The sequence below is a fragment of the Astyanax mexicanus genome, chromosome 12 (genome assembly GCF_023375975.1).
Source record: "Astyanax mexicanus isolate ESR-SI-001 chromosome 12, AstMex3_surface, whole genome shotgun sequence".
In the NCBI taxonomy this organism is placed as follows: Eukaryota; Metazoa; Chordata; class Actinopteri; order Characiformes; family Acestrorhamphidae; genus Astyanax; species Astyanax mexicanus.
In genome coordinates, this window is record NC_064419.1 from 29,673,248 (window position 1) to 29,690,056 (window position 16,809).

Genomic DNA, 16,809 nt, shown 5'->3' on the forward strand with positions numbered 1-16,809 from the left:
ATAAACCAAAGGTGTTTTGGTTTATTTAGACCGAATTAGACCGGAGAACCGATAGGAGCTCTTTCAGTCCTGTTAGGTAATTTAACTGGCTGTTTCAGCTCTCGGTGAAGCGCGATCTTATTACTAAACTACAGCGTGGTTTAAAAGCAGCTGCTGATTGAGAAAAACACACCCTATGCTGGGAGAGAAGCTCGTAAAGCAGCTCTTAAACAGCGCTGGTTGTGTTTTTTTTCTGAACGGGCAGCTGCTGCAGGTAATCGGGCTAACTGAAGCTAAGGCTAGCGAGCTACGGTGGAGCTGGCTAAGCTAATTAGCTTAGCCAGCTCCACCGTAGCTCGGTTTGCACCATAGCTATCTTACAGCGTTATTCGCCATTAACACGCTTCAGTTTAAATAGTCTCACCACGCTGTAGTTTAGTATTATAATAAGACCGCGCTTCACCGAGAGCTTAAACAGCCAGCTAGCTAAATTACTCACCGGGACTGAAAGAGCTCCCTTCGCGCTGCTTCACTCTAAAGGGTTTTCACTACTGCTGCTGGAGGCCCACCGCTCCGCCTGTTTTACTGCCGCTGTTTTAAGACTGAGGGGCTTTTAATGAAAACAGAGTAAAGGCCAACAAAGACACAATAAAGAGCAGCGCAGCGGACCTTCAGCACCAGAGTGAAAAAACACTAGATTATTTAACCCAACATTAATGATTGTTCCCCATAAATTACACCTCCTGCAAACTCCCTGAAGATCCCGGAGAAAAGGGCGACCGTCTTGTTGTTAATGACTGAATCAGGGGAGACACGACCATTCAAAACTAGGTGTGGGGGCTACGGTGCCCGAAATGTTTATATATATATTTTTATTTTATTTTATATTTTACTAGCACTCTTATGTAATTCCGAGTAAGTATTTTAATTAACTATGAACACTTATATTAAAATAATATTGTTATATTAAATCTCAGACACCCTCAAGCCACCCCCCCCCCCTCTTTTCCATTGACTTTGGTTTCTTCCAAAAGTCACAGCTGAACTGCTGATGATATGATGGACGGTGCATTAGTATAGCTTGTCTAACCCATTTCTTAACGTTGGAAATTGAACAGCACACTTAATTTTCTCTCAGCTCAATGAAAGGCTGGGTTTAATGGTTTAAACTATTAGTCTGCTGTATTTTAGATGTGTTATTTTGAGATTATTTATTGCTAACGTTTATTAAAACAACATTTATGTTTTGTTATTTAAATTTATAAATAAAATTATGCTTAACATTATAATGTTTAAAGCAACTGATATATAAAGATAGTGAGACAAATAAAGCCAAGTTTCTAAAAACACATTTCTACTGCAGTACAAATAAAAAAAAATAAAAGCTCAAGGGCAGTAAAAAAAAACAAACATACAGTATACTGTGAGGCTATCTTGTTAACCAGCTATTGATCAGCAAAGGGACGTCTTAGCAGGGCTAACATTACTGGCTTTTAGTATCCTAGTCTTTCAATACTTTATAGTTCAACTGTTTTTTTTTTTTTAACCTATGTCTGGATAACTTTTACAAGAAGAGTGTTTATAATTGGGCAAAAAAGGCTGTTGTCCCTGAAATGTCCAGTGGAGTACGATGGTGAATAAGGGGCTCTGAATGCCAGTGCTGAGACACTGATGTGAAGGCTTAAGAAAACATTAGGAAAATAAAAAAACAGAGTCAAACCAAGCACTGAAATGTGAGTGTATCATAAAGGTATATATATTATTATTCCATTTTTGGAATTTTTGGTACAAAATAAACATTAAGAAAAATAACCAAAACAGACCTCTTAAGTTAAGTATAAACTTAAGAAAAAGCATTTTTGTGAATCCCCAGTTTAATATTTGAATATTGAATATTTTAATATTTTGAATAGATTTTTGATCCAGCCATCCATTTGTACTGACAGCAGCAGATAGTGTATATCAATTCTAGAATTAAAGTTTGTGTTTATACAGTTTGTGTTCTACACAATTACATAGTACATTATTTTATTTACTATTATAAGCTGCACATTTGAGATTTGATTTTAAGCCTTTTATATGAGAATGGCACTGACAGCGCTTCTGAAAAAGGTCACCTCTAAAACTGCTGATTCTAAAGAGTTTAGAGTTGCATGCCCACCTGTAAGACCAGACTTTTTACTTCTAAAAAAACAAGTCACTCAGATCTATCCTTAAAAACAATTGCAGAAATTCAGCAACCCAGATCAGTTGTTAATTCAAAAAAGTGACAGACAAGTGTTACAGAGACATTAGTATTTATTTCAATACATGTGTACTACAAAAACATGTTTCTGCACACATAACCATTGACCATTTCACAGTGGCAGCCTCGATTGCTTTATTTGATGTACACTCAAGCTTAAAGAGTAAGATTTACATTTTGGAGGCTTAATATGCTAAACTGACACAAACATTTGTCTTCATTTAAAGACAAAAAACATTTGACAAACAAATGCATAATATTGTGGTGTATGCACGGCTCAGTAAAAAGCTCCTACAGTGAAGATGGGGGATGGACATAAAGTTGAGGTTATATAGCTATAGCTATAGCTTTAGGGGCACAATATGCCCGAATCCAATCCCTAAACATCACTCACCTTTTATAAGTGTGTGAAAACCTACATTAGAGCAAAGATTTAGACCTTGTGCAGGGCTTAAGGGTTTTAGTTGAGATACACAAGCAAGTGTCGTCTGCTACATAAGTGCAGGGTCACTGAAAGACACGGTCACACCAAAGTCCTCCTTGTAGATGTCCCAGGTTTTGGACTTACGTGGGTTGTCCAGTTCCTCCCTTGACAGATAGAGCCTGTTTTGGGACCAAAGCATTATAGATTGCATTCAAGCAGCAGTCCATATGATTTTTCGTTTTACATTGAAAGCAGTAATGTTACTAAACTGAGAGGGGACAAAATATTCTAATTAATGAATTAAGTGGCCTGGCATTTTTATATATAAAATCTAAAACCAGAGTGGTCTGGTAGGTAAACAAAGCCAGTGTCTGCTTCTGAGGACAATGGACAGCAAAAACCTCACCTGTTGTTCTCTACAAATGAAGTGTTGAACCAGAAATAGAAAGGATAGTCCTCATACCCCTTTGGAAGACCCTGGGCATAGAGAACAATAGAGAAAAAAACATTTTGCCAAACAACTGGAAAAAACGATGTCCATAAAATCATTCTTACGTTACAATAGATTGGGAACTTACAGCCCTGGATTCAAACATGACCTTAACATCACCACAAACCACTGGCCCTTCCTGAAAGCTGATCACCACGGCATTGTTTTCAGTATCTGGGAACAGCTGGTAAAATATGAGAACACAGTATACGAGCGAACAGTAAAATAAACACAAAGGAACATAAGACAAACATCTGAAAGACCTTTCCCAACAATTACAATGTGATTTATGTTTTTAGTGGGCTGCTACTGTCTTTAAAGGTTCAATATTATGAGCTTATTGAATATTTAAAAGTTGTTCTTTAGTACATATTTAAAATATGATTTGGGGTTAAGATGATACCGATTCACAAACGCTTTCACTAGTGTATGTATGTACAAAATCTTTTAATAGTGTATGTAAGGCTGTTTTTTCACACTATAGTTTGTTTGCTCTGGTCCAAGTCAGGTAATTAATTGATTCTCTTGGAGCATTTCCCTCATGGTTTGTTGTTTTAACAGAGGATACAATTCAAGCTCACCAAAATGAGTCACAACAATCTTTGTAATCTCTTTGGTTGTTGGTCAGAGCTCTCTTGGCTGGGAGCAAGAAAGTAAACAGATTTCTGTGCAGTTTAACATGGAACAACAGCAGAGGTGGCATGTGTTCATTTGACTGACTCCACATCTTAAAACTGACAGAGTATGCTTGACAGATGGGTTGGATCAAGGTCAGATCATGTTCACATCACAAACCAACCAATTCAGAGTTCAGACCAACAGTTCTCAGCAGTCTCATTGCAGTTGTGATTACTGTACTCATCCATGTCCAAACAAACAGCACTACACGTAAATATGAACAGTTTATTTTGACAAATAAAAAAAGTAGGTGTGAAATCACCCTAAACTACTAAATCATTTAGGGGTTGTGGGATTAGCCCACTTCACATGTCTGTTCTGGATATGCCATATAGCTCTGGTTTTAATTAGGAAACCACTGTGTTTAAGGTTCACAGTTTTTCACTTTTTTGTACTGAAACTACTCTTGTCATTTGACTATGAGGAAGTAAATACAGTTTTATACTGTAGAAAACCTTTAAAAGTTAGCTTACCCTACAGTTCGTCTGCGTGGCACAGACACACTGGAACACCTGCTCTCTTTTCACTATGATCCGCACCTTCAGATCACTGCCATTGCCCTTTCCCACACCTGCACAACAAACACAGCAATGCCCAGGAGCATTAAATTACATAACCAATATACATAACAGTGCAGTCACTCTGAAAGGAGCAGACTGACTGCAGATTTTAATTGGAACTACACAGAAAACAGCCCCTAAACATACACTGCCCCCCAAAAGTACTTGATAAGTCAGTCTCATTTCTTTATTTCTGCTTTAGACTGAAAACAAATTGGGTTTGACATTAAAAGATGAATAGGAGACAAAAGGTCAACAATTCAGCCTTTGTCCGAACTTACCAATTTGTCTTCAATATTCATCTTTAAATTATATTTTTGTTACACCAAAATGTTTTCACTAGAGCAGAAGAAAAAAAATCAATTGGCCTCAGTGTTTCAATACTTTTGTAGGAGAGTGCAGACATACAGCTCTGGAAAAAAAACCACTTAAAAATCTCATTGAAAACCTCTGGAATATAATCAAGAGGAAGATGGATAATCTCAAGCCATCAAACCAAACTGAACTGCTTGAATTTTTGCACCAGGAATGGCATAAACTTATCCAAAAGCAGTGTGTAAGACTGGTGGAGGAGAACATGCAAAGATGCATGAAAAACATTTTTTTCCCCAGAGCTGTATGTTTAACTACTTGGTCTCAGTCTTCAACTGAGCACAGCAGAAACTAAAGGAGCAGTTCTGACACACTGAATATATACATACACATTCACCCCACCCTCAGGAGAAATACAGTACCTGCGCACTCTCAAACTAAACGCTGTCAATCAACCATGTACACACCATCGTACCCGTGCGCCCTGTTGCAACAGAAAAAAACAGTTCTCAAGCTGACTTGATTCGAAATGCTCAAGGGCCCTTATCAAATATTACATTACAAACACATTTTCTTTTAACTTAAATTCAACTGGTCAGCCATTGTGTGTTTGTTTCTTTAGTCTGGCACCCCTGCCGTCTATGAGACTACATATGTAAGAAGAAGAGGACAGCCGGGCATAAGCATAAACAGTCAAGTCAAGTCAAGTAGTTTTATTGTCAATGCTGCATATGTACAGGACATACATAGAATTGAAATTACGTTACTCTCCTTCCCAATTTTACAGCAAGTACAGATAATGGATAATAAAGAAAAAGGGGAGACACTATGTGTACAATACAGCAGCAGGGACACAGACATACATGAGACAGAACAAGGTGCAGTAGTGGTGGGGGTGAAATAGATATATAAATAGAAATAAAAAGAAATAAAAATATAACCTAAATGAGTGGGAGACACTATATGTACAATACAACAAAAACACAATAGACATCTGTGAGACAGAAGATAATAGTGCAATATTAATGGTGATTAAGATCAAGTGACAATATAAATAGAACCCGTATAACAGTAGTGCAAATGTTGTATCTAGCTTAAGGCTGGTAAAGTTCTTAAAGTTCCCAGTTCTTGGGGAATTAAAGTATTATGACAGTGCAGCGTAACAGTAGTGCAGGTATTGGGTGTGTAGTGCAGGTCCTTTTACAAAAGTTACAGTACTGTGTGTGTTCTAGTGCAGAGTTTCAGTACTGTGTTGGTGGGAGGGTGTGGGGTCAGGATTGGGATGGGGGGTAGAGCAGGAAGAGAGTTCAGCATCCTCACAGCCTGATGGATGGGGCTGTCTCGCAGTCTGCTGGTCCTAGACCCGAGACTCCGCAGTCTTCTCCCTGATGGCAGCAGGCTGAAGAAGCTGCGTAGTGGGTGGGAGGGATCTCCTGCCAGACGGATGGCTTTCCGTGTGAGGCGGGAGCTGTACAAGTCCTGAAGGGAGGGGAGAGAGGTGCCAACGATCTTCTCAGCTGCTCTCACGATGCGCAGGAGGGTCCTGCGGCAGGATGCTGTGCAGGCCCCGTACCACACGGTGAAACAGCTGGTCAGGATGCTCTCGATGGGCCCTCTGTAGAAGGTGGTCATGATGGGGGTGGGGGCTCCAGCTCTTCTCAGCTTGCGTAGAAAGTAGAGACGCTGGTTTGCCTTCCTGGCCAGTGATGCTGAGTTGGTGCTCCAGGAGAGGTCCTCTGTGACGTGCACACCCAGGAACTTGGTGCTGCTCACCCTCTCCACAGCAGTTCCGTTGATGGACAGAGGAGTGTGCAGTGTGTGAGTTCTCCTGAAGTCCACAACAATCTCCTTGGTCTTCTCTGTGTTCAGAGAGAGATTGTTGTGTTTGCACCAGGAGGCCAGGCGGCTCACCTCGCTCCTGTAGTGTGACTCATCGTTGTTGCTGATGAGACCCACCACCGTCGTGTCATCCGCAAACTTGACGAAGAGGTTGGAGGTGTGTTCTGGTGTGCAGTCGTGGGTCAGCAGAGTGAACAGGAGGGGGCTCAGTACACATCCTTGGGGAGCCCCTGTGTTCAGTGTGGTGATGCTGGATGTGCTGCTGCCAACCCGCACTGCCTGTGGTCTACCAGTCAGGAAGTCCAACAGCCAGTTGCACAGGGAAGTGCTCAGCCCCAGACTGTCCAGTTTGTGTATGAGCTGTTGAGGGACAATTGTGTTGAATGCTGAACTGAAGTCAACAAACAGCATTCTGACGTAGGTGTCTTTCTTGTCCAGGTGTGTGAGGGCTGAGTGGAGAACAGTGGAGATGGCATCATCGGTCGAGCGATTTGACCGATATGCAAACTGGTAGGGGTCCAGGGAGGAGGGGAGTGAAGACTTGATATGGTGCATGACTAGTCGTTCGAAGCACTTCATGAGGATGGGGGTGAGTGCAACTGGACGATAGTCGTTGAGACAGGATGGCGATGCCTTCTTAGGGACAGGGATGATGGTGGTGGCTTTGAAGCATGTGGGAACCACAGCCTGACTCAGAGAGGTGTTGTAGATGTCCGTATAAACCTCTGCGAGTTCCCAGGCACAGTCCTTCAGCACACGACCAGGAATGTTGTCAGGTCCAGGAGATTTTCGAGCACTGATCCTGCTGAATGCTCTCCTCACACTGTCTTGGGAGAGCGTTAGCACCTGGTCACCAGGAGGAGGGATGGATTTCTGGGCGGGTGTGTTGTTGAGTGGCTCGAACCTTGCGAAGAATCCATTCAGGTCGTTCAGCAGAGATGTGTCGCTGTTGCAGGTCTGTGGATGGGGTTTGTAGCCTGTGATAGACTGAATCCCCTGCCACAGGTTCCGTGTGTCTCTGCTGTCGCTGAAGCGTTGGGATATCTTCTTGGAGTACTGCCTCTTAGCTTTCCTGATGCCGCGGGACAGGTTGGCCCTGGCTGTCCTCAGGCCTGCCTGGTCTCCTGCTGTGAAGGCTGCATTTCTAGCCTTCAGGAGCTTGTGGACCTCTCCTGTCAGCCATTGCTTCTGATTAGCCCGAACAGTGATGGTCTTGAGGTCGGTTACATCATCAATGCACTTGGTGATGTAGGCAGAGACAGTTTCTGTGTACTCCTGAATGTCCGTGGAGTTGTTGTGGGTGGCAGCCTCTCTAAACATGTTCCAGTCTGTTGTGCTGAAACAGTCCTGAAGTGCCTCTGAGGAACCCTCTGGCCACACTCGTACCTGCTTCAGAACTGGTTTGGTGACTTTAACCAGTGGTCTGTAAGCTGGCATTAGCATAATGGTTAGGTGGTCAGACGCTCCGAGGTGGGGGAGGGGGGAGGCTCTGTAAGCCCCCCTTTTTTTTTAGTAAAGACCTGGTCCAAAGTGTTGTTACCCCTGGTTGGAAAGTCTATGTGTTTAAAAAGTCCAGAAAACACAGTCTTTGGGTCTGCGTGGTTGAAATCTCCAGCCAGAATGAGAAAAGCATCTGGGTGTGCTGTCTGCTGTTCACTGATGTACTGGTAAAGTTCATTCAGTGCTTCACTCCTCACGCTTTTGTTGGAGGTCGGAGGGAGATAAACAGCGGCGATAAGCACGGCGGAGAAATCTCTCGGTAGATAGAACGGACGGCACTTGATAATCATCAGTTCCACTACTGGTGAGCAGTGTTTACAGACCACAACAACGTTACGACACCAAGCTTCGCTGATGTAAACACAGAGCCCGCCGCCGCAGCTCTTACCTCCAGCAGCTAGCTCTCGGTCCGCCCGATAGCATGTTAGCCTCTCCAGCTGAACGGCGTGGTCCGGGACGCTGTTGTTGAGCCAAGTTTCCGTGAAAATATAAACACAACAGTCTCTCACGGTCTTCTGAGTTGACTGAAGTAAGCGGATGTAGTCCAGTTTATTGTCCAACGATCTTACATTCGCCAGAAGCATGGTGGGGATAGCTGGCTTGTGTGGGCTAGCCGCTAGCCTCGCTCGGATACCTCCCCGCTTACCGCGCTTCTGCCGTCTCTCCCGCCGCCTGTGGCGCTTCCATTGTGGGCGAGCTGCAGCGGTGGGGGTGCGGGTGTCCGGAGCACGCCGCAGGCTCGCAGCTCTTCTCGGAGATCGCGGTTTAAATCCAAAAGTGAGTTTCTACCGGCTTCCAGCAGAAACTCACGGCTGTAGGTGCGTTTCAGGACGTGAACGCACGACAAAGACGTACAAAAACAGGACAAAAAACACCAAAGCGCTGTATCCTCGGGAGAGCGAGAAGCCGCAGCGTGTGCACGCGCCGCCATCTTGGGTGATCAACAGTGTACAATATGAAAAATAAAATACAGCGTCTACTGTCGAAATTTACTAAACCTCATGCGATTATTAAAAGATCTTAAAATTGTACAACATTCTACATCTATATTTGGTACAAAATATATTTGGCTCATTGTTAAACGGGTTACCAGAGTAACCACTCGACAACCACCTTAAAGACCCTAGCAACCATCTGGAATACAACTGCACAGAAATCAGCTAGGAACACAACACAGTAACTTAGCCATGTAGCAGCACCTTAGCAGGAAGTGGGAACCATTTCAGCAGTGAATATTATTAGTACTGTATCTTTAACATTGAATTCCATTTAATTAACTGTGTTCTCCATGGTTTGGTTTCCCAAACAGAGATTAAGCCTTTCATTTGTAGCAGAGATGGAGAGACAATAAAAACAGAAAGACAGTAAAATTAATCAAAATCTTGATTAAATACTTTTGCTAGTTTTAGTTTCCTCACTGTTTCCCCTGATTGTTGCAGTCACCAGGACAGTCATGTGTGAACTGTATACAGTTGTGGTCAAAAGTTTACATACACTTGTAAAAAAACATAATGTTATGGCTGTCTTGAGTTTTCAATAAGTTCTACAACTCTTATTTTTCTGTGATAGAGTGATCGGAACACATACATGTTTGTCACAAAAAACAGTCATAAAATTTGGTTCTTTCATAAATTTATTATGGGTCTGCTGAAAATGTCACCAAATCTGCTGGGTCAAAAATATACATACAGCAACAAAATTTGTCAATTTTGGTGATGTAGCGAGTTGTGTCAATCAAATTAGCTTCATGTCATGGCCTCTTCACTTCTTGTAAGTGATTCTGATTGACTACAGCTGTTGACTTCTCATGAGCCCATTTAAATAGGGCTCATTTGACCCAGTGATTAGACTCAGCTACAAAAGCTACAATGGGAAAGTCAAAGGAACTCAGTGTGGATCTGAAAAAGCGAATTATTGACTTGAACAAGTCAGGGAAGTCACTTGGAGCCATTTCAAAGCAGCTACAGGTCCCAAGAGCAACTGTGCAGACAATTATACGCAAGTATAAAGTGCATGGAACAGTTGTGTCACTGCCACGATCAGGAAGAAAACGCAAGCTATCACATGCTGCCGAGAGGAGATTGGTCAGGATGGTCAAGAGTCAACCAAGAATCACCAAGAAGCAGGTCTGCAAGGATTTGGAAGCTGATGGAACACAGGTGTCAGTCTCCACAGTCAAGCGTGTTTTACATCGCCATGGACTGAGAGGCTGCCGTGCAAGAAAGAAGCCCTTGCTCCAGAAAAGGCACCTTAAGACTCGGCTGAAGTTTGCTGCTGATCACATGGACAAAGATAAAACCTTCTGGAGGAAAGTTCTCTGGTCAGACGAAACAAAAATTGAGCTGTTTGCCCACAACACCCAGCAATATGTTTGGAGGAGAAAAGGTGAGGCCTTTAATCCCAGGAACACCATGCCTACTGTCAAGCATGGTGGTGGTAGTATTATGCTCTGGGGATGTTTTGCTGCCAGTGGAACTGGTTCTTTGCAGAAAGTAAATGGGATAATGAAGAAGGAGGATTACCTCCAAATTCTGCAGGAAAACTTAAAACCATCAGCCCGAAGGTTGGGTCTTGGGCGCAGTTGGGTGTTCCAACAAGACAATGACCCAAAACACACATCAAAAGTGGTAAAGGAATGGCTAAAACAGGCTAGAATTAAGGTTTTAGAATGGCCTTCCCAAAGTCCTGACTTAAACCCCATTGAGAACATGTGGACAGTGCTAAAGAAACGGGTTCATGCAAGAAAACCATCACATTTAGCTGAACTGCACCAATTCTGTCAAGAAGAGTGGTCAAACATTCGACCTGAAGCTTGCCAGGAGCTTGTGGACGGCTACCAAAAGTGCCTAGTTGCCGTGAAAATGGCCAAGGGACATGTAACCAAATACTAATGTTGCTGTATGTATATTTTTGACCCAGCAGATTTGGTGACATTTTCAGCAGACCCATAATAAATTTATGAAAGAACCAAATTTTATGACTGTTTTTTGTGACAAACATGTATGTGTTCCGATCACTCTATCACAGAAAAATAAGAGTTGTAGAACTTATTGAAAACTCAAGACAGCCATAACATTATGTTTTTTTACAAGTGTATGTAAACTTTTGACCACAACTGTACCTAAAGTCTTACACACCTGCCTAAAACAACTCTCTCAAACAGAATTGCTTTAGGTTTCTTCAGGTTTATGACCCCCCGTGTAACACTTCTCTATAAAAAGTACAGAAGTACAAACTGTAGCTATGCAACAAACCTTTTTCTGCTTTTATGGAGAGTAAAATATTGGTCACACAATTCAAGTCAAGTCAATTCGTAAGCAAATCTATTTGAGACAACTAACTGCAGTTAGAAGTGACTGCATATTGAGTGTCCAGCAGATTTTGGCTGGATCACCCACGGAGTTAAGCTGCAGAGCAAACTTCAGACACCCAACATAAACCCTATTGTGAAGCGATTAGCTTTATCTATGGAGTAATGCATTTTTTCTTCATGACATCAGGAAAATACAGTATTCTTTGCTTAAATGACTCAGGTGGGAGCAGCTAATCATTTTACGTATTGCATTCCCCATCAAAAACATGTGATAAGAATATTATAACCAACTTACAATAAATACAGAAATACAGTAACATGTTCATAACAAACAGCTCTGGAAAAAAATAAAGAGACCACTTTAGTTTCTGAATCAAGTTTCTCAGATTTTGCAATTTATAGGTATATGTTTAAGTAAAATGAATATTGCTGTTTTATTTTATAAACTATGGACAACATTTCTCCCAAATTCCAAATAAAAATATTTTAATTTAGAGCATTTATTTGCAGAAAATTATAAACAGCTGAAATACCAAAAAAAGATGCAGTTCAGCTTTGTTTGTTGTTTGATGGCTTGTGATCATCCATCTTCCTCTTGATTATATTCAATTTGGTAAAAATTGGTAAAATCAAAGAAATTGATCATTTTTAAGTGGTCTCTATTTTTTTCAGAGATTTATGTAGGCAACAGGCTATGCTACACAATCACTTGCCTTAAGCTGAGAGAAGCTCTGCACCTCTGAGGAGTCATGTGGTTCACCTTCTGAATTTGACTGCTGTATAAAGCATGCACCTGAGATTTGCTATACCCTGACATATCCGTGCCATGAAGGAAGAAAAAAAAAACCTCCTCAGCTAAAATGAATAAGTGAATCCAGTTTGGATATGGCTTTAGACATTCAGCTGAACAACTATGGTGATGGGTTAACCTAAAAATCAAATCAAATACATATAGAAAACATTGATGATGTCTTTAAATCAGTGAAAACTTCAGCATCACCTTTGCCTCCTTTGCAGTGGATGGCAATGACATTCCCTCAAACTGGCAGTGTAGTTCAACATGTCACTGAGAACACAATAACAAGTTCAAGTTCAATATGTGAATAAGAGCTTAGGTTCTCTGCCCAAACCCAACCCAACGTCTGACCTGGCTCGAGATTTCCCACCACTTTCCTCAGGTTCCTCGGGCTAAAGAAAATAATATAGTTATAAGTTATTTTCATTTTATATAAAGCTATGAATCAAAATATAGCAGAAACAAATCAAACTGTTTTTTAAAAAAGTTGCACAAGTGCAAAGTGCACACTGTCCATATTACGCACTTCACCTGCCGCTGCGCTTTCCTCCAAATGTGCTGGCTGCTTGGCAATGCTGCATCAGCAGCAGCTCGAAAAGAAGCGGTGGCTGACTTCACATGTATCGGAGAAAGAGTGTGCTAGTCTTCATCCTGCTGGTGTGTTGGGGCATTACTAGTGATAGGGGGAGTCCTAACGAGTGGGTTGGCTGTGTAAATTGGGGAGAAAATGGGAAAAAAATATAAATAAAATTATAAAAGAATTTCTTTTCTTTTCTTAAACCATGTTATATTATACTAGATTAGAGGAAAGTCATTCAGACATTGTTGTAGCCTAATGTTTAGGCCTTTGGATCATTGTTTGCATTGTTCATGTTATAATCTTTTGGAGATCTGTTCCTAATAATTAATAATATTTTTCTTAAATAATAGGTCTTATTCATTCTTCACTCATTCTAAACAGAACGAAAATGTTTTTTAAAAGCTCAGTTTTAATGCTCTACTTACTCAAAAAATGTCAGGTTTAATTCGGGCTTTGGCTCAAAATGACAGTGTATGGGGCAGGTTGGGTCGAGCTCTAATGTGAATCCTTATACTGCATTCCATCTGAAGTAGGAATTCAGAACTGGAAATTTCCAAGTTCTAAGTAGAACATTTCAACTGGAAGTTCAGAACGCAAGATGGCTGCACCAAACATCAACAGTAGTAAAAGCAGTAGTATTTTACGTTTCATTAGCATGTCTAGCTGTTCATGTTTCCATTGTGTGTGTGAATGTGCGTCTGGTATCGCTGACAATGCAAAACATTATAACCTGGGACATATAATGTGGGACATTTTTTGGTTACATTTGCTATAAAACACTGGTACATGATTAATAATTAAGTTGTAGTAAACATGAAAGTCTTTAGCTTATTTTATAATTCCCTCTGGAAAAAAAGAAAACAAGGGTAAAATATGTATACACATGTAGATTACAAATAGTGTTAACCTATAAATTTAAATTATTTTCTGTGCCTTTTCTATGCTTTCGCAGCACATTTTAATGACCATAGCGCGTTTAAAACATCAGAGTAGACAAGAATGTATATCAAAACTGATTATAGTAGGCCTATATTTACATTAAATATATTTAAATAATTAAAAAAAAAACATTTATTTAAGCAATGCTAAGACACAATCTTCAATAATAAAATGTGTCAAATTCTGAGCGCTCCATAATGTAGGGCTAAATTACTTCACTCTGCACTGATGTATTAATCAGCTCAGGCCCATTTTAAACACTGATAAACATTTCTAATGTTTAACCTGTAAACAGTATTTCACACTTTCATCAAACATGATATAGAATCTTCTGTTTAAAACTTTGAACAGAATCAATTTTTAAATAAACTAATTTGGCATATATCTGGCTGTCAGGGAATATGTTTAGGTTGTGTCTATATTGTGTAGATTCTTTATTTTTTTAACAGCTTTTAAATGCATCTGTTTAAATGTTGCCTTCTTGTCACCATTACTGGTAATTTACTTGCATATATAACCAATATGCTTCCCAAAGAGTGGAAGAGAGCAAGAGCTTAATTACAGCCTAAACACCTAGATTTTTCTCTGTGAATTTACAGTTATATTCCATCTGAAACTCCAATCAAATTATCAAATTATTTTTTAAATAGCTTTTCTCAGTCGATAAACAGAGTCGATAAACGGAGTCGATAAACAGAGTCAATAAATGGAAACACAAAGATCACAAAGAGTAAATTTGACTTTGACTTTGTTTTTTTTTTTGTGTTTTTTTCCAAAACTTATCCAGGCCTGAAAATGACTTTTTTCAAGTTCCTTGACTTTTCCAGGTTTTTCATGATCTAACTTACTGCAGAGATTGTAAACTCTGTAATGATCGGGATGCTTTGTGTCCAGAAATATGGCAGTTTCCTAAATACAGCAAATTGTAACATTGTTACATAAAAATCTGTTTAAATCAATAATTCAGCTAAAATAATTGCCTTCTACAGACTTTTCAGTTTTATTTTATTTTCTTAATTGTTAAGCTTACTTTTATGGGATTTCTGTAGAGTGCCTGCTTTCCAGGTGAGGGAAAAGACACGGCAACAAACATTATTAACTATTGGATCCCAAACCAAAAGCAGAAAATCTAGATTCAAATAAGATTACATAATTAGGTAAAGCATCCCAACCTGTGACATAGGACGATCTGAAGAGTACTAGTCTTCTTCTTTAAGGAAAACCTGGAAGTAGCCTGGCCCAAGCTGATTTTATACTTTAAAATGAACTGGCAACATGGCATACCAATCCATTATGCACAATTTTTTTTATGTAAAGCTGATGTTCCAGTGTGATTTTGAAGGACTTTTTCATCTTGGGCCAGACCAAATACACATGATCTGAAGAGAACTAGTCTTCTACTTTAAGGAAAACCTGGAATTACCCTGGCCCAAGCTGATTTTATACTTTAAAATGAACTGGCAACATGGTATAACGAGCCATAATGCACAATTCTTTTTGTGTAAAGCTGATGTTCCAGTGTGATTTTGAAAGACTTTTTCATATTGGGCCAGACCAAATACACATGATCTAAAGAGTACTAGTCTTCTACTTTAAGGAAAGCCTGGAAATAGCCTGGCCCAAGCTGATTTTATACTTTAAAATGAACTGGCAACATGGCATACCGATCCATAAGGCACAAAAAAGTTTAATTTAAAGCTGATGTTCTAGTGTGATTTTGAAGGACTTTTTAATTTTGGGCCAGACCAAATACACATGATCTGAAGAGTACTAGTCTTCTACTTTAAGAAAAACCTGGAATTAGCCTGGCCCAAGCTGATTTTATACTTTAAAATGAACTGGCAACATGGAATACCAATCCATAAAGCACAATTTTTTTTATGTAAAGCTGATGTTCCAGTGTGATTTTGAAGGACTTTTTCATCATGGGCCAGAACAAATACACATGATCTGAAGAGTACTAGTCTTCTTCTTTAAGGAAAACCTGGAATTAGCCTGGCCCGAGCTGATTTTATACTTTAAAATGAACTGGCAACATGGTATAACGATCCATAATGCACAAAAAATTGAATATAAAGCTGATGTTCTAGTGTGATTTTGAAGGACTTTTTAATCTTGGGCCAGACCAAATACACATGATCTGAAGAGAACTAGTCTTCTACTTTAAGGAAAACCTGGAATTAGCCTGGCCCGAGCTGATTTTAGACTGCACAATTAATTGGCAACATGGCAGCACAAAAAAATATTATTTAAAGCTGATATTCCAGTATGATTTTGGACTTTTTTTTTTCAGACCAAATACTCATGAGATGAAGAGTTCTCAAAATCAATGCTTTATATTCATTATTTCTGTGCAAAATGGCTTTCATGTCATGTTGCCAATTCATTTTAAAGGATAAAATCAGCTAGGGCCAGGCTAATTCCAGGTTTTCCTTAAAGTAGAAGACTAGTTCTCTTCAGATCATGTGTATTTGGTCTGGCCCAAGATGAAAAAGTCTTTCAAAATCACACTAGAACATCAGCTTTATATTCAATTTTTTTGTGCATTATGGATCGGTAGGCCATGTTGCCAGTTAATTTTAAAGTATTAAATCAGCTTGGGCCAGGCTAATTCCAGGTTTTTCTTAAAGTAGAAGAGTAGTACTCTTCAGATCATGTGTATTTGGTCTGGCCCAATATGAAAAAGTCTTTCAAAATCACACTGGAACATCAGCTTTACACAAAAAAAAATTGTGCATTATGGCTCGTTATACCATGTTGCCAGTTCATTTTAAAGTATGAAATCAGCTTGGGCCAGGCTAATTCCAGGTTTTTCTTAAAGTAGAAGACTAGTACTCTTCAGATCATGTGTATTTGCTCTGGCCCAAGATTAAAAAGTCTTTCAAAATCACACTGGAACATCAGCTTTACACAAAAAAAAATTGTGCATTATGGCTCGTTATACCATGTTGCCAGTTCATTTTAAAGTATGAAATCAGCTTGGGCCAGGCTAATTCCAGGTTTTTCTTAAAGTAGAAGACTAGTACTCTTCAGATCATGTGTATTTGCTCTGGCCCAAGATTAAAAAGTCCTTCAAAATCACACTAGAACATCAGCTTTATATTCAATTTTTTTGTGCATTATGGATCGTTATTCCATGTTGCCAGTTCATTTT

At 39.9% G+C, this 16,809-nt stretch overlaps 1 long non-coding RNA gene across 2 annotated transcripts; it reads right to left on the reverse strand.

Moving 5' to 3' along the window:
• Positions 1-2,259: 2,259 nt before the first annotated feature.
• LOC103040565 (uncharacterized) lies at positions 2,260-13,296 on the reverse strand. 2 transcript variants are annotated; one of them, XR_007441485.1, is made up of 9 exons: positions 13,142-13,296; positions 12,663-12,843; positions 12,488-12,528; positions 12,341-12,406; positions 5,111-5,172; positions 4,290-4,387; positions 3,227-3,322; positions 3,055-3,125; positions 2,260-2,827 (listed from the first exon to the last, which is right to left on the reverse strand). It is a non-coding gene; the product is annotated as an uncharacterized LOC103040565 (long non-coding RNA). The 2 variants fall into 2 exon arrangements; XR_007441486.1 differs by having other exon boundaries at positions 12,668-12,843; positions 13,142-13,295.
• Between the last annotated feature and the right edge of the window lie 3,513 nt (positions 13,297-16,809).